The sequence below is a fragment of the Melanerpes formicivorus genome, unplaced genomic scaffold (genome assembly GCF_026170545.1).
Source record: "Melanerpes formicivorus ecotype bairdi unplaced genomic scaffold, bMelFor1.0.p_v2 SCAF_22, whole genome shotgun sequence".
NCBI lineage: Eukaryota > Metazoa > Chordata > Aves > Piciformes > Picidae > Melanerpes > Melanerpes formicivorus.
Genome location: NW_027142374.1, coordinates 13349679 through 13371878, shown reverse-complemented (window position 1 = coordinate 13371878; position 22200 = coordinate 13349679). Strand labels below are relative to the sequence as shown.

At 39.6% G+C, this 22200-nt stretch overlaps 1 long non-coding RNA gene across 1 annotated transcript; it reads right to left on the bottom strand.

Annotated features, from left to right (window-relative positions):
• Positions 1-210: 210 nt before the first annotated feature.
• Positions 211-7707, bottom strand: LOC137448089 (uncharacterized). Its single transcript, XR_010988979.1, has 3 exons — positions 7581-7707; positions 1563-1634; positions 211-275 (listed from the first exon to the last, which is right to left on the bottom strand). It is a non-coding gene; the product is annotated as an uncharacterized lncRNA (long non-coding RNA).
• Between the last annotated feature and the right edge of the window lie 14493 nt (positions 7708-22200).

Genomic DNA, 22200 nt, shown 5'->3' with positions numbered 1-22200 from the left:
GATAGGTTGGACTTAATGATCTTTGAGGTCTTTTCCAGCCTTATTGATTCTATGATTCTGTGACACAGGGATTCTGCAAGCTTTTAATTTGTAGAAAACTTCATTAACATTTTGTGAGATTTAACTTGGCCAAAATTATTGTGCACTTAATTTTTATTTGTGTGGTTTGGTTAGCAGTGGCTGTGCTCAGGGGAAACAGCACAAGCATACCTGAAAATAAAGTAGAGAAGGCCCTCCTCTCTCCAGGAGCACAAGCAGAGCTTTCCAAAGTGTCTCTGTGAAGAGAATTCATGTTGAGGCCATTAAGTCTTAATAACGAGAAATTGATTCTTTGATTATTATTTCCACCCTAAGTTTTGGTGGGATTTCTGTCCAGGGCAGAGAAATTACATTCTGAGAAGTCTCACTAAGTTCTTTGTTCTGAACCACTAATTTGGACAGATTAGTATGTGAAAAGATCAGAAGTTTAAATCGTATATATTCCCCCCATCGGTTCATCCTTAGGAGCCCATTCTGATTCCTCTTGAAGTACCAATCTTCTATTTTCTAGGGTAGAAGAAACACCATTTTGGCTTTTCAAGAATGAATGAGGTAGAAAAGATAGACAGATATGCATACAATACATGTCAGTGTCACCAGGTACCATAGCATATACTTTTCTTAACTCCATTTCCTGAAGAATAGGAATAGAAGATTCATAGCTTTCATTAAATAATAGTTAAATTCTAATTCTCAAGTTTTCACAGAAAAACACTTAAAAACATGTTCTTTAATTTTCCCTGCTTCTAAGATTGCTCTGAGGATGCCACAATGTGCTCATGCAAGAAATTGGCAGGATAGGGTGACCTGTTTATATAATATGCTACAGACTTCTTTTTCTACCAGGAAACCACGATGATGCACAAGAGAAAACCTATCTTTTCATACAAGCAAATTATTCACAAGGGGTGTGGTTTGTTTTTTTTTTTTAAGTGCTGCATTTTATTAATAACCTACTAGTTAAAAGGTCCTTTGAAACAATTCAGAAATTAATATGACAAACTATGACTTCCTTAAGCATCTCTATGTTTCATTTGTTGCCAGACTCTCAGTCAGCAAGATGAGATGGTTGATAATTATTCAGGGTTGCCAATTAACCTACTTAGCAGGTCACATAGGTAACTGGCATAGATTGTGTCAAATCTCATTATTGTGATAATAATTTAATCAGCCACTGCATTGACTGAAGGCCAGAGAATCTGGAGAATAAATTAAACAGAAAAATAAAATCAGTACCTAGTCAGACATTATGCTTAAATAAATGAAAACAGTTTGGTGCACAAGATTCTAAAGCATATTGCTCACTAGTAGAAACCTGGTAAAGTCTGGGCTGGGGGTTGGTGGTATTGAGGGAGGGAATTTTTCAATCATAAGACTCAGCGAGAGTATAAAAAAGTGTTACGTGTCACATTGCTTTTATGAATGAAAGAGAGTTGTACATATGAAAAAGTCATGCACATATGTCATTCTTTAGCATTTAGACAGACATGCAGTGCAATTTTCTTCAATGCAGTGTTACATACCAGGCACTTCTGCTTTGTGATCTAAATGGCCTCTCCCACATGTCCCAACCATATGCAGTACTTCATGCCTATCTTTAGAACAAAAACAAAGGAACGTCAAGTAGGAAGGTCATATAATGGATACAATTATATTGCTAGATCTTTCAAGATGGAAAGAAGAAATATCACAATAAGTGCAATTGTCAAAGTCTCAGATTGGGTGAAAAAGCTGTGCTCTATGTTTACAAGGTAACTGAGTAAATAGGAGGGAGGAAGGGTTCTGTGCAGATAGAGAAAGAAACACTTCAAGGAACAGTAATGTATTTACAGCTGTGCTTGACTATGAAACACATACTTATATTTGCCTTAAAGAGAGACACAAATAGTACTGGAAATTACAAATGCTTTAAGATTCAAAATATAGACTGGAACAAAAATACAACTATTAATAACAGGACCTAGCTGGTCTTAAATGTGTGAGGTGTGAGCTGTCCCATAGCACAGACAAAAATACATGCAAAACTCAGGACGAGACCAGAATATGATGAACGTGCCCTTGTCTTCATAGTCTATGCCATTGGTTTAGCGTTTACAAGAACAAGAGGGCTATAAAAGAAACCATCACTTCTCCAAGTAGTGGATCATTCAGTTTAAACATATCTCACAGGTCTTGTAGCCAGGAATTACAGTGCACCGAGTGCTGCTCCATGACTTGTAATTTATTCACTCAGTAGGAAGAAAGTGACTACCATATTCAGCTCATGATAAGCTTGTAAAATAAAAACAGCCAGCATGTAAAAACAGCCAGCATGTAGAAACAGCCAGTGTGCCAGGGGTGAATGCTGATCTGTTAACTAGCTTTGGGTTTTCTTATAACAATGAGCACTAATATGTGCTTAAGTTACTAGATGTGACCTAGACCACTCACTTATCTTGCCAAATGCATTGGTTTGAACCCTAAATCTTCTTGCTACTGAAATTGCATGCAAAATAGCAGAAAGGCTGAGCATATCTACTTCAGTTGTGGAATTACAGAAACAACACACAGTTCTTAAGTGTCTGTTTTAACTGTGTCCACAGAATATAAATGCTATAGTAGTCAATAAGTCCTTAGATAGTTTTAACAAAGAAGACTAAAGCAGGATATCACTATTCATGGATGCCACTCACTAGTTCAGGAGTGCCAGATAAGAGAAACTGCTTGCAGAGGGAAAACCACTTTTACCTAATTAGTAGAAAACTTAACACTGAGAAGTTAAACTTTCTCATTAAAACTTTCACTGATAAATGAAAAACAACACAACAAAACAAAACCAGCAACAGGGAAAAAAATAGCAATAAAACCCAAACAAACCCAAACAGGAAGAAGTTTAAAGATAGTAGCTTCATTTTTATTTTTTTTTTTTTAAACAAGTCAAGAGCTCAAAAGTACTGGATAAATTGCAGTATTTTCAGGAGGCATCAACTCATGTAAATGAAATTACTCTTTGCTAGGAGTTTGTAGGCTAGACTCCAGATGCCAGCAGTTACAAATTTCTGTGGACAGAAGGCTTATGGCTCCCAGTCAGAAGGCCTCCCAGTCTGCTTTTTCTGGTTCATGTGAATCTTTCCAGTGTTATCAGCTTACTGGTAAATTTTATATATGTACTAAAGTTATAAATGGCTAATCAAATTGCACAGGCTACAATCACAGCGAAGTGTTACAGTAGATTAAGAAACTCCAGTACAATGATGAATATATTTCACTAACTATTCAGATAAATCTGATTTTATAAGTGCTTCAATAAGTCAAAATTATTATGTCCATGACAGTCTAGCAAGCCATCATTTCAGAGGTTAGCTTAAGGCACTGACATAGCCTAGGGAGCATCATTCCCATTCTGTGAAGTCAGGAAATATTCTAAGTGGGATTTCAAGTCTGGAAGGAGATAAGCTAAAAAGCAAGCAACAATACGGATCTACAGATGTATACTTTGCTGCAGCTGTGAGGGATTGTTGCAGAGGCCAAACATAGCACTAATTGCATCTGTAGCAAAGATCTGTTGCTCTATGAGAACTGCTCTGAGTGATCTCTGGGAAAAGGATTGGCTAGAGTCATGTTTTGCTCTCCTTTCAATTATTACATTTTCCATTCTTAAAAGGAAAAGGGAAAAAAAAATCCCCACCATATTTTTCATTCATTCATAATTCACAGTCTGTAACTGCCATCAACAGTAACCCCATTATACAGTTGTCTTAGCACCATTTTACAACTCTTCACTTTCAAAAATTGCTTTCCATTGACACCCTTATTTCTTCAGTTGACAACAATCACCTGTGTATGTGTTAACTACAAATTTAATGAGAAGAAATACCAGTGGACACAACATGACAGTGTTTGGGACAGATCCAGACTGGGCAAAATTTTATTAACACACCTAGTGGTGTCTAGGCTTGAATATTTCTGTTCTGTGCTGATCTCTTTTCATTCCTCTTCTTACTCAGACTAACACTGATTTAGCACTTATTCCTCTCTATGGGTGATGCTAATTTCCATCACGCTTGCAGCAAATTGAACCATATACCCTCCTGGGACAGTTTGAGCGAGGGAATGATTTCTCTCTCTGCTGAAAATTATGGCTGCTTGCAGCTGCTAATTTCCACTGAAAGGAAAAAAGAACAGGCAGGCTTTAATCAGAAGAGGGTAAGATGAGGGAAGAAATCATGCCCTGAGCATTCCCAGGGTTACAGCAACTCCATCCACAAGGAAGGCACTGCAATGCTTTCCCCAAAATAGAGCTAAACATGCTGCAAGGTGGCCCCTATGCCCTGATCCTCATCCCATCTCTCACCTCAAAGACCATTTGCTGTCTCAGGGAGGAGGTTAGTTACAATCTATTGGGACCCTTATCTGATCATCCACCTAAATGCTGGAGCTGGAAGAGCAAAGGGTACACTGCATTTTTCCCTGCCATGACTGTCTGTTTTTCTGGACAGCAGAAATGGTTTTAAATCACTGCAAGCTGCGAAGAGCCCAGACTGCTCTATCCCACTCCCTAGGCAAGCATTTTATCACTAGGTTGTATTTTTTACAAATAGATACCATATATTATACTCAACAGAAAGCACACCAATCTTACTTCAAGCCCTGGTGAGAAGATCAGTGTTGGAAACTTGGTATAGGAGACAAATTAGTCCCATATAACTTCCAATACAGAAGATTTAACCGTCTGCCTGCCCGCATCTGCACTGGACAATTCTGGCTCAGGCAACGACAAGTCTTTTGGTTTAGGACTGCAGAATATGGATGATTTTAGTTTACTTCTGTGGCTTTCCCACTGCTCACAGAGCAAAACCTTTATCTTCCACAGCTGAACCCTTAGATTGTCAGGGATTCATTGTGAAAGGACAGTTTACTGTTCAAGATAACTCTACAGATTCACCAGTGCAAGCGTCTGCAACAAAATGCAAAACATTTGACATGTAATGCAGTGATTAACCATGGGCCTTCCATAACAATCATCATTTAGTGAATGTATAAATAGAATAAAAGCAATATTGAAGCAAATAATGACCTCTGACACAAAAAATGGCTTGCATTTCATATTACTTTACTTAACTGCCCCCTCCTTCCCCCACCAAACAGAAGCTTTATTGACAAAATGTAATTTAGTCTGTAGACTTAAAGAATGTGCAGCCCTGGGAAAAACTGAATTATGGCTTCTATTTGTGAGGCAAGGAATGGCATGCAATAACTTAATGAACTGGAAGTTTATTAGCTGTAAAAGGAAGAACTAATGGAATGTGTTGTCTATTTTTTTTTTAATCTCAAAAATGTTCAGGTGGGTAACTGTTGCATTCATTATGTATTAATTATCTTATAAATACAAGTATGTGCTAGCATCTCAATGAGCCACAGAGACATCTCAGCCTCTAGTTTAATGTCTACTTTATTAGTTGGGTTCGGAGGCCCTATTCTAAACTCAGGTCATTAGAATTTCTACTCCAGATATTCAGCCAGCAAAAATATTGGCTTGAACACTGGAGATACCAACTTGCATCATCTAAGGTTACAGCCCTCTGCTCCCTGCATAGACTGTATTCATCAAAATTGTGGAGTCAAATAAATGCACACACAGCCATGATGACAGTCTCATTTGAATTGCTTTGTGGACACATAAATGCAAAAGGACAGTAAGATAATGATTTTAACAAGAAACCAGTCTAACATAAAATGTAAGAAGTCAGTATTTGGCTGTTAAAGTTTTCTCCCCCGTGTAAAGTATAGAGATTTACCTCAGCTACACTTTCATGCGGACCTATTTAACTTGAATGATTTATCACAAAATATTTTGGATCGTGATATGTGCGTAGGAATATGTGGAATAATGATAACAATAAAGCAGTCTCAAATCTGTTAGGATGTTTCTACCAGACTTAGCTGATTTTTATGCCTTAAAACACAGTGTAACAAATAGAATTTAGCCCTAAATAAATACATAAAACAAATGTGCATGTAACAAAAAATGACAGAGAGTAATAAATTCAAATTCAAGTCAATGCGTATGAAGGTATAAGTAGACAAAGAAGTCAGGTTCTAACCTAACAGCCCCAATATTTCATGTGCTGCACAGATCCTTGGGTAATTTTAAGCCTGCAAAGGACTGATCTGTTTGTTTTGATTTTCTGTTCCAGAGATAAAAGGAAAGAAAGAAAACAACCCTACATTAAAATATGCCTCTATTACACTCCTGTGGGTGGTTCTTTTTTTGTTTTGTTGGGGTGGTGTTTTGGGTTTTGTTAATGGCCATTCTAGCAGCAGATGTTTTACATGCATTTAGTTGTTTAGAAGACCAATCATAGCCATTCCACTTAATCAGGTAACAGCATGCTATTGACATATTAAAGCAATAAATTTGTTTTCTTTATCAAAGTAGGTTTCTTCTCAGAGGTCTAATACAACAGGATTTTGAGCCATTTGTGCTGAGCACAATCGAAGGGCCAGTAATCCAATTATTTGATTTTCTTGCTGAAGAGAACAGGAGAGAGAGAAAGCCATCTTTCCCTTGCTCCAGCAAGTGAGCTGCAAGCCTGCATTAGCCTTTAAGCTTCCTGTGTAAAATATACCCCAAGGGCAACAGAAGGCCACTTAAATACAGCTTGGAGGGCATAAGTGGAACATGGTTGTGGCACATTGGCTTTCTGCCCAGGAATAAACTCCAACCATTAGCATCAAAAGCTCATCCTGAAGCTCTTACACTGAAATTAGATGCAATCTATCAAATGAATAAACAATAATAAATTAAAGTAGTGCAAGTAAATAAAAACAAAAAAAATGTAGTAATTTATACTGTGGATCATGTGCCCTGGATTGCTTTTCCAGCCTGCACACCTCATATGTGCACACCTTCAGCCTTTTTGGTTTTCACAACCTTATTCTTGCACATGCAAAATAGCCCTCAATGCACAAGTTCAGTTTATTCACTACTAAAACCATAGTTTTAAATAGAGCTTGCTTTTCATGTGCAAATAATTTCATTTACTTCTGCTTCTCAGCAGAATCTGACCTGTTCTATGTGAAGAGCCTACTGATACTATGATACTGTTATACTGTGAATTGTGTCTGAACAAGAATGCAGGCAACGGTTGAACATGCAAAAGTGCGCTTGTCGATAGCTCAGGTGGAAACTCAGGTGTTCTGGTTTAGGCAGTCCATGATAATTTCAATAGACTTGAGAATCTGGATACCTACAAAGTTAAAATGAATCAGTCCTTTTAAAGTGCTCTCAGGAAAAGCAGACTGTATTCTGAAAGAGATTTTAAAAGGTGAATTTTCACTAAGCAGAATTTAATTACTTAACTGGAATTTTGCCATGATACCCTGGCTAAACTTGCACTTTTTTTTTTTGTGGGGAAAAAAACACACAAACAAAACCAATCAACCAAAACCCTAAGGGAAACTATTATGTTCTATCTGAATCATACCTATCATAGCAATAAATTCAGCCCAGTGCTGGAATGGGACAGTACTAAAAAGGATAGCAAAGGGAAACATCTCACCTGCTGAATATTAAGTCTCATTTTATGGAGCAAGTTGATTCTTCCCAGGAACTTCTTTCCTAAAACTTCCTTAGGGTATGAAATAATTGGCTATTAACCAGCGTGTTCTTGACCCAAAGATGGAGCAGAAAACATGCAAGACTTGTCTAGATTGAGATAAAAGAGAAATTAGAGCTGATACATACTGACTGAGCCCACTACATCTCTCTTGATTTTGCTAGCTAAGACTCAGCGTTTGTATTGGAGCAAAAGACTTGAGGAAAAGAGCAAGCAGAAAATGGGGGAAGGGAAAAGAGAATCTTGCATCTTTTCTCTTTTTCAGATTTTCTTTTCCCTGCCTGTTTGCCCTGCATTTAGTGTGGGGTTATGAAAAAGAAAGGCTGCCTGCTCTCGAGCACCACAGCAGTGGGCAGTCTGTCTCACCTCAAGGCAATAAAGAAGTTACAAAAAAAGGTCTACACATTATGAAAAAGAAATGTAAAAACCTTTCTTGTCACCAATTCTGTAGACAGTTTTCAGAACAAGCAATAGTTTCCTTTTTTGTCCCTTGTAAATGTGATCGCTTGTAACCTACCAAAACCTCTGCGGGTCCCTTGAGGGCTGCCCCAGAGCCTCGAGGGCTGGCATTCAACACACCAGGCAAAGCAGTGCAGACTCCAAATGGCACGAGAGGAATGGCCGAGGACGCCAGTGCACACAGAGGCAGTCCCTATGCCCTAGAATGATGAAAACAAGTCGTTAGTATGCACCACACAACACTGAACGCTGAGCCCACTGCTAATGAGTGCTATGCAGAGGGTTCAGGTCATGGCGTTGCTAAATTCTGTGCACTTGCTACACCTGTGAAACACACCAACACACAGCTCAGCTCACACTGCCATCCCAGTGCAGCATGGTGTAATTGATGGGCTGGGGCAGGTGTTGCTGAGCTATCAGTGAGGGAGCTGCCTCTTGATGTCAAGTAGTTTGTTAGGATTGGAAGGTGCTGCGCAAGAACAGCTCTTATGGAGCTGGTAGGTCTCTGCAACACTTGCAGCTGCTGGGGTCACAGCAGGGTGCATTGCCTTAGTACTGGTTCATAGTTATTCATAACTGTTCCCAGAAGTGCCTGTACGCTGTGGCACATAACCATGGGGGTCAAACAGGAGGCATTAGAGGTCCTGGGCTGGTCTGTGATCTTGCTGGGACCGCAGCAATGTGGTACACTGACAACAAGGATGGAGAGCTGCCCTTGATGTAAGAGAGAAACTGAAGTGCATGGAGCTGTGCTTTGGGACATATGACAAGCCAGCTGACAGCCTATGGGTCAGGATCAGGAGGAAGCCCAAGATGGGTGACATTGACTAACTGTCTGCTACAGGCCACCTGATCAGAAAGGAGTAGATGAGGCAAAAAAAAAAAAAATAGAAGAAACCTCATGCCCACAGGCCATCAAGGGTCAGAGCACTGAAGATACACCAAGTACTGCTAATGAAGCAGCGGAACACACACACCACAAAATGCTCCTGGTATGTCCAGCTTCTTCCTTACAAGGAAGCATTTTACTGTTTTTCAGAAGATGGTGTGCACTACATGTACAGCACAGACATCCTCAGGAGTCTTCAAAAAGGTTTCTTTGTTGTCTTACATCCTGCCAGGATATTCCATAGCAGAAAGTAAGCTTCTGGCTTCTCTGGCCTTATCCTGCTGATCACAGTTTGATGCCCTGAATGTGCAACACACAGGATGCACTGGCTGCAAATTCTGGGAAAACATTTCTTTTCATATGAGTGAAATAGAGGTTGTATGTATAGGAAATGTGTGTGCATACACCTGCTTTAAATAAAGCTTCACCACCTTTCCAATTTAGACTGCACTCTTCATCAAAAGTCTCCACTTACCACAGATCCCAAAGAAAGGGGATGGGGAAAACTTTGCTGACTACTGTAAAAGGAAAAAATTCTGTAACTCAGGCATTTCAGCCTACATGATTCATATGTTCTCTCCCTTACTGAGTGAAGGAGACCTTCAGGACAAAGATAAGTGGTACTCAGCTGCAAGACAATAAATTTTCACTGGTGATGAAAGACAAAACTGAAGCTTAATGGGGACAAGTAGTATTCCCAACACTATGTTTCCCCATTTCTACCTCAGTTTCAGGAATTTCTCTGGTTTTGTTATAGCCAGAATTCTCTATATCACAAAAGATGGCAGGTAGAGTACAGAAACAGTCTTTACACGCTGTTATGGTGATGTGCTAATTCCCTTGGGACCTCTGAAAAGATCACACAGCAATCAGAAAGTCTTGTGGTATGTTCTAAGAGTGTGGGACCATTTCTAGAGAAGTTGAGGGAGGAATTTTAACATAATGGGAATATCTAGCAAGGATGCAATTTAGCTGCAGGAGTCTTCCCTCCTCTGCTCCTCATAGCCTATAACTTCAAACAGAAATTAGGATCCTTAATTTTCTTTAGACTTTTGCAAATTGATCATATTCAGTGAGTGCCTCGGGATCTCACATTACTATGTTCTTATGCACACCTACATAGTATCAATGCTTTGCTTGTTCCATATTCCAGTAACTTAATTACAAGATGAATTCTCTCATACTGCATGTCATCTTCACTGAGATAACTTTTGATCTCAGACATTAACTGATCAGCACTAAGGCAGAGACAGTCTATCCAATTAGCAGGCGGCAGTCTCAGAAGCTCAGGACACAGAACCTCTGTTACTCTGCCTTCCCGGAGCTTTGACCTCAACAAACACTTGATGGACCCAGCCATGGTATTTAGACTGCCTTCCTCAGCTCAGTTGCTTGGATGGCATTTTGCCTGTTAGCAAAGTAATATACTACTTTCAGGAGATGTCATAAAAGGATGGGTTTAGATTCATAACTTGCTAAGATCTGTTAAAATAGCTTTCTTCTGACACTGAGGAATTACATAAAGCATCTTGACTTTTTTTGTATGAAAGTGACTCATTATAAGATTCCCTTGTATGGAATCCAAACAATTCTTTTTCCAACATCAGCAGAAAAATAAGTATATATTTCAAAGGAGACTGGGGTTTTTTTTTTTGTGCTCTTTGGAGGCTGTTCTGATACAAATGACATCAAGGAATCTCTATTTCACTGAATAGTTATGCTTGGGGAAGCATCTTATTCTATGTTTTCCCATGCCCCTCAGAGCATGGACTGCCTGAGCCACAGTTAAGGTTCCTGAGCACTGTACCAGTATCAACTGTAGAACTGCATTAGATGTCAACGAAGCTATGAAATTTGTTTTGTTGGCAGTTTCAAAGCCACAGGGGGAATCCACGAGTCAGCTTCCATTAAAAGCCACTAGTTAATGATGAACACCCCTACATCCTTGCTTTGTACCTCCGGTAAATCTTTTTGTATCTGTTTGTGTCAGCTGATGCCTGTTTGCTTTGACATGGCAGAACCCTGGCACAGCTATCCAAACAAGAATGCCAAGATTTGAGAGTGCACTGTAAATTTGTTGAAATCAGTAACTTCCCAGGTGTTCCTGGATGCCTAAGGATGTATCAATGAGGCTATGTTTAAGAACTTGTAGACAACATCAGGTGTGAAGTGTCAAAGCGTGAAGGAAACAATGCACAAGAACTACACAGTTTTGCAAAACTACCCTGTTTGCAAATTCTTCATAGCTGCTTGACATTCAACTCTAAGGATCCAAAGCCAGGCTGGTAACATCATGATATAAGGGACCAAGTTGTACTCATTCGGAGAAGCCTTTTAGGCTGCCCCTCTGTCACACCAAATCTGCCCTTGTAAAACATAGGCTAGAATGGAAAAGTGAAACTCCCACCTCTAATAGTGGTCAAGGTAATTTCTGAAGCTAAGGTTCATGGACTGTATGACTGCATTCATTCAGCATCTCAAGCTGGTCATTAGCTCTGAAACCTACAGGTGAACATTTAAACAGACCACTAGAACATCACAAAAAATGCAAGGACCTATGCTTTTACACTAGCTTCTGTTTACCTGTCTCTGCCTTGTTGATAATCACTACATCAGAGCTTCAAGTTACAAAAGAGATACAATCCTGTGACTGCCCTGCTGTCATATGCTGGTAGATCTTCGATCTACTCCAATAAATAAAGCTAAGTGCAGCATGTAGTAGCTCATAAAGCCAGGGAGCTACCAGCTCACCTCAGCATCACACCATACAATTAGTTTCAGCACTGTTTTACACTTACATGGCTTCCAGTTCCAGAATTTGATTATTTCTGATAACCCTAGGATCTCCAAACTGGCTCTTAAAATGAAGTTCACTCCATTTTTCTTTTGCATTACCGCAGCAGTCCCTTCTCTGTACCTCTTCCAGTCTGACTACTTTTTTTGGTAACATTATTGATCAGAAGTGCAACTTGTCGGTCTCTGTTCACTCCCGCTCTTGTCAGGCATTTTACTTTCAGTACAACAGATCGAAAACCTAGAACTGAGATGAGAAGAAAGAGATCATAGAAACAGAAAAAAAAGGATTGAAGAAAATCCTGCAATCAGTCCAATGGGAACATTGCTCTTTCATAACTGAAGTGTTTTGTACAGCAACAGTAGAGGCCACAGAGAACTGCTTTTATCTAACATGGAGCAAGAAACTTCATTAGAACAAAAAAAGCCACAACCACTGAAATTACAGTGTCTTTCTTGAACTTGCTGAAGCCACCTCATGCCTGGATTATTGCTGGATTATTCAGTTTAGAGAACTGAATACACAATACTCTTTAAAGAGATGTGGGGGAATGAGCTGGAAGTGAATTCCACACAAGGAAACTTGGAATGGGCAGGAGTGCTGTGAATGCAGCTTTCATCTCCAAAATCAGTTCAACTAAAATTGAGTAAAAGAATGATGTCTCCCTCCTACATTCCATTCGTCATGTACACTGACATGAGGGTAAGCATGAAAAATAGCTCCAATTTCAGTCAAGCAAAAAATTAAATAAGTTGGGGGAAACATGCAAATGAAGTTATAGGATTAATTACAGCCAACAGTTTTCTACTGCCTCAAACCTTGCATGGTCTCCTATGATGAGACTGGCTCTGATACAGTGTTAGACACACTTCGAGAGCCTTCTCTGGGGATGCATGTTTTCACACATCCAAAGGTAACCTTCCAATTAGAGTTGAAGATAATTTACATTTCTGAATCAACAGTAGGGTCCACAGCAGGTATATAATGGCAGCCCATAAAATTCTTGGTTGCTGAAACTGCTATCCCTGCCAGAGTATTGGTGAATGTTCATGACCTAAACTATTCCTTCCTTTATTTTCCAAACACAATGCAGCCGACTGAAAACCAAATTCTCATTTAGCTCCTAAGCAGTGAATAATGTTAGCACTCATAGAAATAAATAAAGATTAACTGCATGATTCATATTAATATATGGGAAGACCTGATGCATAAATTTTAACATAATGTACCAGCACTGTGTTCATTTTTGTTTAAAACAAAAATTAGCAGAATCTGTCTATCAAAAAGGTTTTTAATAAACTCCAAAGCACATGGTATTCTTCCTATAAAGGGAAAAGTTTATATGAATATGCCAACAGAGATGAAGGTAATTTTAAAAGGCTCTTAAAAGTAGGGAAAAGATAGGCAAAATCAGTTAATTCTCCTTTTCAGGATCTAATTAACCTTAAAAACTGTGTGTCCCCAGCCTTTCCCATGCATTTCAATCCAAAGGAGAATGTCCCTTGCTACAAGCTACAGGTCTGATTTAATGAAGTTTTGATGTACGATAAAGACAGAAGAGTCAGTCTGTGGTACTCTCTCTTCACACTGAAAGGTTTCCAGCTCCAAAGGCAAATGGACTTAGCTCAGTCATCCCAATTAAAGTGTCAGCTGCTATTCAGCATAAGCAAAGACAGCACAAAGAATACAAAAGAATCAGCCATTACAGCAGAGTAACAAAGGCAGCACAGAAATTGATGTTGGCTAGAGAGAGCGAAGGAAAAGATGTTTAAACAAACAGATGTACATAAATAAATGTATATATTTACACATGTATAGCTCACACACATATATCACAACAAAATTATATTGAAAAAAGGAAGAATACCCCTTTACTCTCTTTAGGTAATGACCCTGACCTCTTGAATCTTCTGCATGAAAGTAAGCACAACTACAGTTGAAGCTGCAGCATATGGCCCTTGAATAAATACCTTCTCACTGCAAGTAAAAAGTGTTAAAAATAAATACATTTTCAAAGACCATTTTTTTCATGGGTGCTTATAACAACTCATCTAGTATGCACAACACACATAAACCCTGATCTTGCATTGATGTCAGCCTGCTGTAAGCTCATTCCTCTAGAGGAATTTCTGTGCTGAGATCAGAATCCAGCCTGGTACTGACCGGGGCATACCCTGCAGTGGTGCCAGGCACAGACCTCCTACTGACATCTCTGGAGGTTTTGCATCAGTAGCAGTGGCAGTCCGTTAAATTCAGGTCAAGCCACCTGAAATGTTGCAGCTTCCTTGTTTCCAAAATGCTTACCAGTTACTATATTTTAATCAGAAAGAATGAGAGATGGAGACAGTTCCTTGTCAAAGGTTGTCTCCAAGTTCATATTGTGTATCCTTACACTGACACATCCAATAAAATGCTAATGCCATCTGTTTTGAGCAGATTTCCCTGGGACCAGTTTTGTGGGGCCAGCATAAACCGAGCAGGCTGCTGCAATATGGAGGACAAGATGGTCTGGCACCTCAGCTCTTTGTGGTCAGCCTTCAAATAGTCGTGAAATGATCCTTCAAAGTTCAGTTTTCAACCGCTACTGTTGTTTTCAAGAACAAAAGAGACACAGACAATCAGAGTCTGCTCAGCATGAACAAAGCTTATCCAGAGCAGCAGGCGCTTCCCCAAAGTCCTCTATGTTGGCTTGAAATACCCCAGAGAAGGGTGAAGGACATTCTGTTCCTCTCTGCCTCCATGAAGAGCAGCAGTACTGGTGCTAGGGCCCGCTGAATGAACCATCCCAGGCCTTTCAGGCTAGCTGGATGTTCACAGTCACATAGAAAGAGCTTCAACCACTTCTGCCTACCCATGTGGATCACAATTATGGGAGAGGGCTGCAGTATAATGCTGTGACCTCCCTGTAGTGTGGGTGAAGATCATTTCTGACTCCTACTTGAGAGGAAATTCACTCCCAAAAACTAACACAAGGCATTGCTAAAGTCAAAGTCCTTCCCTCAAAAATCCACCTCAATTTCCTATAGAACAGCTGGCATAGGTTTACAGTACATGGGACCAAACTGATATATAGTCATTGCTCTTCTACCCTGCACAGCAATGTACTTTGCATCCTTTCAACCCTTTGTAAAGCCAGATAACCCAAGCTAACAACAGCAGGATGACACCTTGGAGCATAATTATTTTATAGCTTCTATTTATTGTTTTGAATATCAAAATTCATGACAATCACTAAAGCAAACTGATTAAACCCTAAGCATAAACACACTGTGATAAAGAATTTGTTGTGCTGTCATCCCGAGGAAGAATCTGTTTACAGAGCACATGGCAATATCAAAGAGCGCTCTATTGATTAAACTTTGAAAATAAAATTGCACCACTTATCATATGCTGTTTGCAAAAATGCCAATCATTATAATACTCACATAAGCATACTGTGTCTTTCCCCTGAACTTGTTAAATCTAGTACTGAGGCTCTATCCTGAGCTGCCTACATGTGGAAAAAAATATCCTTTAGATAACACATTAACATTTATAACCAGTATTTAAAGCTGTGCACGGTGCCATCTCAAAAGATAAGGGTCTTGTCAGCATTTCCAGCACAAGTTTCACTTCAGGAGATGGAGGGAGGGAGTGGCAAGACTATATTTCCAGGTATTTTAAATGACTCCAGCAAGAAGCTTGACATACAAGGTGTCAATCTAATGGTAGCAATTCAGAGACAGGACCATCTTTCACCTGTACACTCTGTTTAAAAAAAACCCAGCAAAGTTCTCAGTACATCACTGTAAACTACCCAGCAACTGCTATCATTCTCTTATGCAGGCAGCATCCCACACAATTATAACTCTAGATCTAAAAATTCATATTACAAATACTTTTAAGGTATAGAGTAAAAAATTAGATGAACACTTTCTCACAGATATACTTTCATTCCACAGAAGAAAGAAAGAGATAAGCAAAACAATAGCTAACAACACAATAATGAGATCTGGGTCCATGACTCATGTTATCAGATGTTCCTGCAGTATCAAGATATTAATAATACTGACTACAAAAGTTACTGCCAAAAAAAAAGAAGGTAAAAAATGGCTACTACAATATTTTTAATGTTTGTAAAATGTGTAGGTGAGATGCATGTGCCTTTGAGATGAGTTTTGCTACAGGTACAGCTTAAGTTGTGATTTTCAAAATGAGATGTGTTAGCTATTGATGAAGTGTTCTATAAAAAGAAAAGATATTTGTATTAGCAGAAAAATACCATCAGAAGTAAACAAACAATTGTCATAAGGAAAGAAAGCCTTCAGAAAGCCACAATAGCTCTAAAAGGCAATACTGCAGCGCTTGTATTTGAGTGCAGGACCACTGACCAGTTCATAGTCAGATAGATATAAAGGAATGATTTCATCCCCATGTAATTCCACATGCATCAGTGTCATCAGCTACAAATAATAGTCAAACACTTCAATCTGCATAAACAACAGCAAGATTTCTAGTTAGAAAGCTCAAATTCTAACCAGTATGGTGGTTACAAAGCAAAAGTACTCTGGAGCAAATACGTGTGCAGATGATTGGTTTTGAATCATAGAATCATTTCAGTTGGAAAAGACCTTTAAGATCATTGAGTCCAGCTATCAACCTAACACCATTATACCATGTCCTGAAGTGCCATGTCTACACATTTTTTTAACACCTCCAGGGATGGTGACTCCATCACTTCCCTGGACAACCTGTTCCAAAGCTCAGTCAAAACTGACCTCAGTTTTTGATATTCCAAGCACACCAGAGCTGATTATCAAAGCCAGATGAGCTGTCCTCTTCACCTACAAGCTTCACTTGTGTCTCAGTCGTGAAGTGGACAGCAAATGCTCCTGTTGTGCAAAGGATTTTATCACTTTACAGGAAATAGACTTAAAAGAGGTAAAAAAAAAATTATGCCACATAAAGGATGTGCAATTACTAATTAATTATATATTTTGTAACAGAAAGAAATGTCACAGGTTTTATGGAATACACACACACGCTTTAGAATGAAGCCAAATGTTCACTGCCTGCTGCCAGAGCTGTTCCATTCCACCTAATGGAATCTAATAGACTAGAAAAACACCGCACAAGAGACAAGATGCCCTATGTGTGTCAGTTAGGACACATACCTATCAACTATTCCACACATTCAGGTGGTCCCTGGACATTTAGGATAGAAGTAACATGACTGAGTATCTTCAGCATCCTGGACCACAAGGACTACAATGTGAAGAAGTGTTATTGGAACTTCTTCCCTTCCTGTTGTCTTGACAGTTAGTGAACCATGTTGGGTGCATCCCTGCTTTGCTTCAGAAGAAGCCTCTCAAGGCAGCGATGGATTGAAGAATGCCCAGGCAAACAACTTCAAGCTCAGGAAAACTATGACGTGAAAAATTATGATGGTTCTTATAATTATGTGATATCTTAATTTGATCATTGTCAATAGGGGAGGAGATTCTGAGTATGGCTATTTTCTACCTGAGCACCTAAATAGTACCATGAAATGTTTTATTAGTTACTCAAGATTCGTGTATGTTTGTGTGTTACTCTCCAGAGTAGAAGTCAGCTGCAATCTTGGCCTCACAAAGTCAAAGGACGATTTGTCAGAGGATGAAGTCTAGCTGAGGATTTTATGTATGTTTGTACTGTGCTTTGTGCAATAACAACTCAGGGTACTACTTCAGATGCCAAATAAATTTTAAGGTTTCCCTGGAGTTTGGAATTCTATATTCCAAGTGATTCTCCCCAATGTATTAATGCAACCATCGTTCTCATAAGTTCTAACTGTCTCATCAATTTCTTCTCATGTCACTTTGAGTTACACATCACGCTTCAAAGTCCTTATTTGCAACTAACTCTCCTCCACAAAAAGAAATACTATAGAGTTTTTTCAGGTAAATGACTACTGCTCAGAGACAATAAAACTTCTGGCTAAAGTGATGTGGAAAAGATTACAAGAAAGCAGGGAATATTTTTATTTAGTTAAAAAAAAAGTCCTTAATTCTTGGAGACTTAATTTTCTTTATCTTTGGAGGAAGATAACAGAAACTATTTATTCCTACAAGCTACAACATCAAGGTTTTGGGGTTTTGTTTTGTTTTGTTTTCCCATTCTGACTTATACCACTTTTTCAGAGACAAATTGCTTGCTTTTTCAGTGTAATTTCTTCTTTTCTATCAACTCAAGATGGCTCCTTGGTCTGCACTGTGTTGCGTGAGCAGCCATAAACTAGCTTCACCTCTGATACTAGAAACGACCATCTCAGTCGTGCAGCCTCTTTACAACTCCATAACTTTTATCAGTGAAGTAGTCACATTGAGTGGAAACAAGACCTTGAAACATTCCTGCAAATAATGGTGTCTCATCTGAAGTGAAAACATTTTCAAACTATAGGGCTACTCCAATCCTTTACTTGATATTGAAGGAGCATGCAAATAACAAGAATACTTAAGAACACAACCCTTTCCCTGCTTCTGATAGGCATTTGGATGAGCAGCCAAAATACACATTTTCAGTTTTGAGCCAGATTCTGAGGTGGATTTTTCTGACACATAAGAGTGAATGAATGTGGTGGATTGACCTTGGCTGGACACCAGTGGCCCACCAAGCTGCTCTCTCACTCCTTTCCTCAGCAAGATAGGGGAAGAGAGAAAATAAGACAGAAAAACCTTGGGGGTCAAAATAAAGGCCATTTAATAAAGCAAAAGCAAAGGCTGGGGCAATTCTCCGTTACTTACTTCCACTGAAGAAGTGAGAAATTAAAAATCTCTAATATCCACCACTTCTCATCAAATCGTGGCCAGCAGGAGCAGGGAGGTCATTCTGCCCCTGTATACTGCACTGGTTAGGCCACACCTCGAGTACTGTGTCCAGTTCTGGGCCCCTCAGTTTAGGAAGGATGTTGACTTGCTGGAACTATTCCAGAGAAGAGCAACAAAGTTGGTGAGGGGTTTGGAACACAAGCCCTATGAGGAAAGACTGAGGGAGCTGGAGTTGCTCGGCCTGGAGAAGAGGAGACTCAGGGGTGAACTTATCACTCTCTACAACTACCTGAAGGGAGGTTGTAGACAGCCAGATGTGGTCTCTTCTCCCAGGCACCCAGTACCAGAACAAGAGGACACAGTCTCAGGCTGCGCCAGGGGAGGTTCAAGTTGGATGTTAGGAAGAAGTTCTATACAGAAAGAGTGATTGCGCTATGGAATGGGTTGCCCGGGGAGGTGGTGGAGTCGCCGTCATTGAAGGTGTTCAGAAGGAGACTCGATGGGGTGCTTGGTGCCATGGGTTAGCTGTTTGGGTGGGTTGGATTGGTTGATGGGTTGGACACGATGATCTTGAAGGTCTCTTCCAACCTGGTTTGGTTTATTCTAATAAAGGTTTATTCTAACAAAGAGAGGGGACCTTGACTGGCAACCAGACATATCCACATACTGTGCACATACCTAAAGCATGATTACATTTCTGTTAGAAATCAGGTGAAAAACACAGAAGTCAATTGCCCAAACTGTTCTCCAGTACTGTTCACAAACATCTCATGAAATGATCTTAAAGCAAAAATGTTTTGGGAACATGGAGAGTCTGAAAAAATACTGTTGTTGTTTTTTTGTTTTGGTTTGGGTGTTTTGTACTCATCTCATTTGTTTCTGAAGCAAACCCAGAAATATGTGACCTCTGCATAATGACAAGTCAATGACATGGCTCTCATTCTGAATGTGGAATGTGAAATGCTCACTGTGAACTGCTCAGAAATAATCCTCAGGCCATGATTATTCATAGAAATTATTTGGTGAGTAATTTCAATTAAATAAATTCAAGGAATCAAGAGAAAGAGACTAAACTAACAGAATGCATTATTTATGACGAATAATTCACTTGGAGGAACTTTCCCACACACACCATTGCAGAAGGCCAACTGAAGGCATAGGGCACCAGAGTCCCACTTAAGCCCTGTTTTGAGGTCTTAATTGGGGGCTTTCATGATGAATCACTCTGGGCTGGCCATCTGCCCAGGACTGAATTTCACCCATTGCTCCTGCTCTTCACATATTGCTAGATATGTCATTAGCACAGTGGGATATGGATTCTTTCAACTTTACTGCCACAAAAATAATGATATGGAGACATTTCATTATGTTATTTTTGCTACTAATAAATAAAGGGAAGAAACCTCTCCTATCACCCCACCAGATTTTCAACAGTGAACATTCATCATACACATACATCAACTGCATTATGCAAATGTAAACCCCATTACTAAGACATGTGCATTCAGTAAAGCAAGAAGAGAGCTGATAATTTTAACAAGACTTCCTGAATTACTGGAAACATTGTGTGCACTTTGGCTTGTATGACAGCACATTTCTAGTTAAAAAAATTCACAGTATGTAACACACAGATTATGACTCTGAGAAAATCTGAAAAATTGCATTTATAAGGGGTAGTGGTAAATACTAGTGCAGACATCACCCAATTACTGCAACATTCACCCGTTCAAAAGGAAAGGGCCGATAAATCCATTGCTGTTTTAAGGATGAAGAAAACCATTTATTTTGTTCTTGATGCTCAGCAATGTCATCACAGAATATCTATCACCGGCAAGATTCACCACACCGTTTCTATCAGAGGAAAAGACCCATTGACATGATGAAACAAAGCACTTTCAAAAATATTTGACCCACTCAATAAGACCTAAGTGCATGCTTTTAAGTTAAATATTATTTTTTTTCAACATCTGATCCAAACCCCACTAAAATCAGTAAAAGTCCTTCCACTGACACCAAAGGGCTTTGGATCAGACATACTGCTTTGCTGAACAGGATGAACAGATCCATAAATTTCAACTGTCTTACAGTACTTTGCTGGCTCCTATGCTAAAAGATATGTGTGTACAAGGAGAGGAAAGTCTTGGGTTTATATGCAAGAGAGAAATAATTAAAAAAAAAAAAAAAAGGGGGCTACAGCTAAAATAAAGTGGAGTCTTGATTGGAGGAGGAGGAGGAGGTTCTTCACCATGAGAGTAGTGAAACCCTGGAATGGGTTGTCCAGGGAGGTGGTCGGAGCCCCGTCCCTGGAGGTGTTTAAGACCAGGCTGGATGAGGCTCTGGCCAGCCTGATGTAGCGTGGGGTGTCCCTGCCCATGGCAGGGGGGTTGGAACTAGATGATCCTTGTGGTCCCTTCCAACCCTGAATAATGATACTATGATACTATGATACTATGATTGCAGAGCAGTAAGTCCATCAGTATCGCCAATGCACAGGCTACCTGTGATGCTACCTGACAGACAACTTCTCTATCACATTTCCTGCCGAAATCAATATTACTGGTATTAAAACTCACAAAAACACCTTGTTTTTGAAAACAGTTAGGAATCCACATTAATGACACAAAACATCACACCAGAAACTGAAAGTTTTACTGCTACACTGTTGGTGTAAAATTATGTTATCCTGTTACAAAACAGATTACCCCAGACACACCGAAACAAATCATGGTAAAGTCTCCCTGCAAAAGAATGTGTTGTAATTAGATAATGGGTCTCAAAAATGTCCTTGCAGAAAGCACCAACTGAGGTAAGAATTACAAAGCATGTTGATTTTAAGCCATAGTTCATTAAATGCTTATATTTATGCATTAGGTAGTCAGGAGGTGTTGGTAAACAATATTCTGAAGTAGCCCATGGCTCTCCATATGCTTGAGTGGTTGGGGGAAATTGATCTAAAACCTGCACCTGGAATCCAATGAAATTCACTACAGGTAATAGCGAAGGCAGACAACTACTGACTTAAGCAACTCAGTATCTGCCACACACTCAGAAGCCGCTGTCACTCAGAAGTGGCTCTAACACAGATTGGCACATCTACCAGCTCTCTTTCCATGGAGACAAACATCTCTCTCTGCCTCTCTTGGGCATGCATTGCACCAGTTTGCTGTTGCTGGGCAGCACGGGTGAGCAGTGATGGATGCCAGGGCCATGGAGGGCAGAGCCTGCCAGCTCCTTCCTCTCTGTCTTTCATGCTCACTCTCCTTCACCCATCCCTTGCCTGTGCCTTGCCCAAAGAAAGCAGTCTCCTCTTTCACCCTCTCTAGTGCTGCTGGGTGCGATAAAACCCTGGATTGCAAGTAACAATTATTTTGCATGCTGCACACTTCTAAATTGGGAAACTGTTTATTTCTTTAATAATTACTTTTAAGTGAGGCACAAAAATATCCCACACAGTACAGGAAAGATTCCAGAAATGTACATACTCATGGAGGGAGAATCTCTCCAGCTACAAATAAACACACATAAACATGGGCATACAGAGAAATATCCCTTTGGAAACCAAGCATGTAGAGTACTTATTGAATAGTAATGATCATCATCTTACAGCCCTAAAAGCTGACACAGAGCAGGCATTTC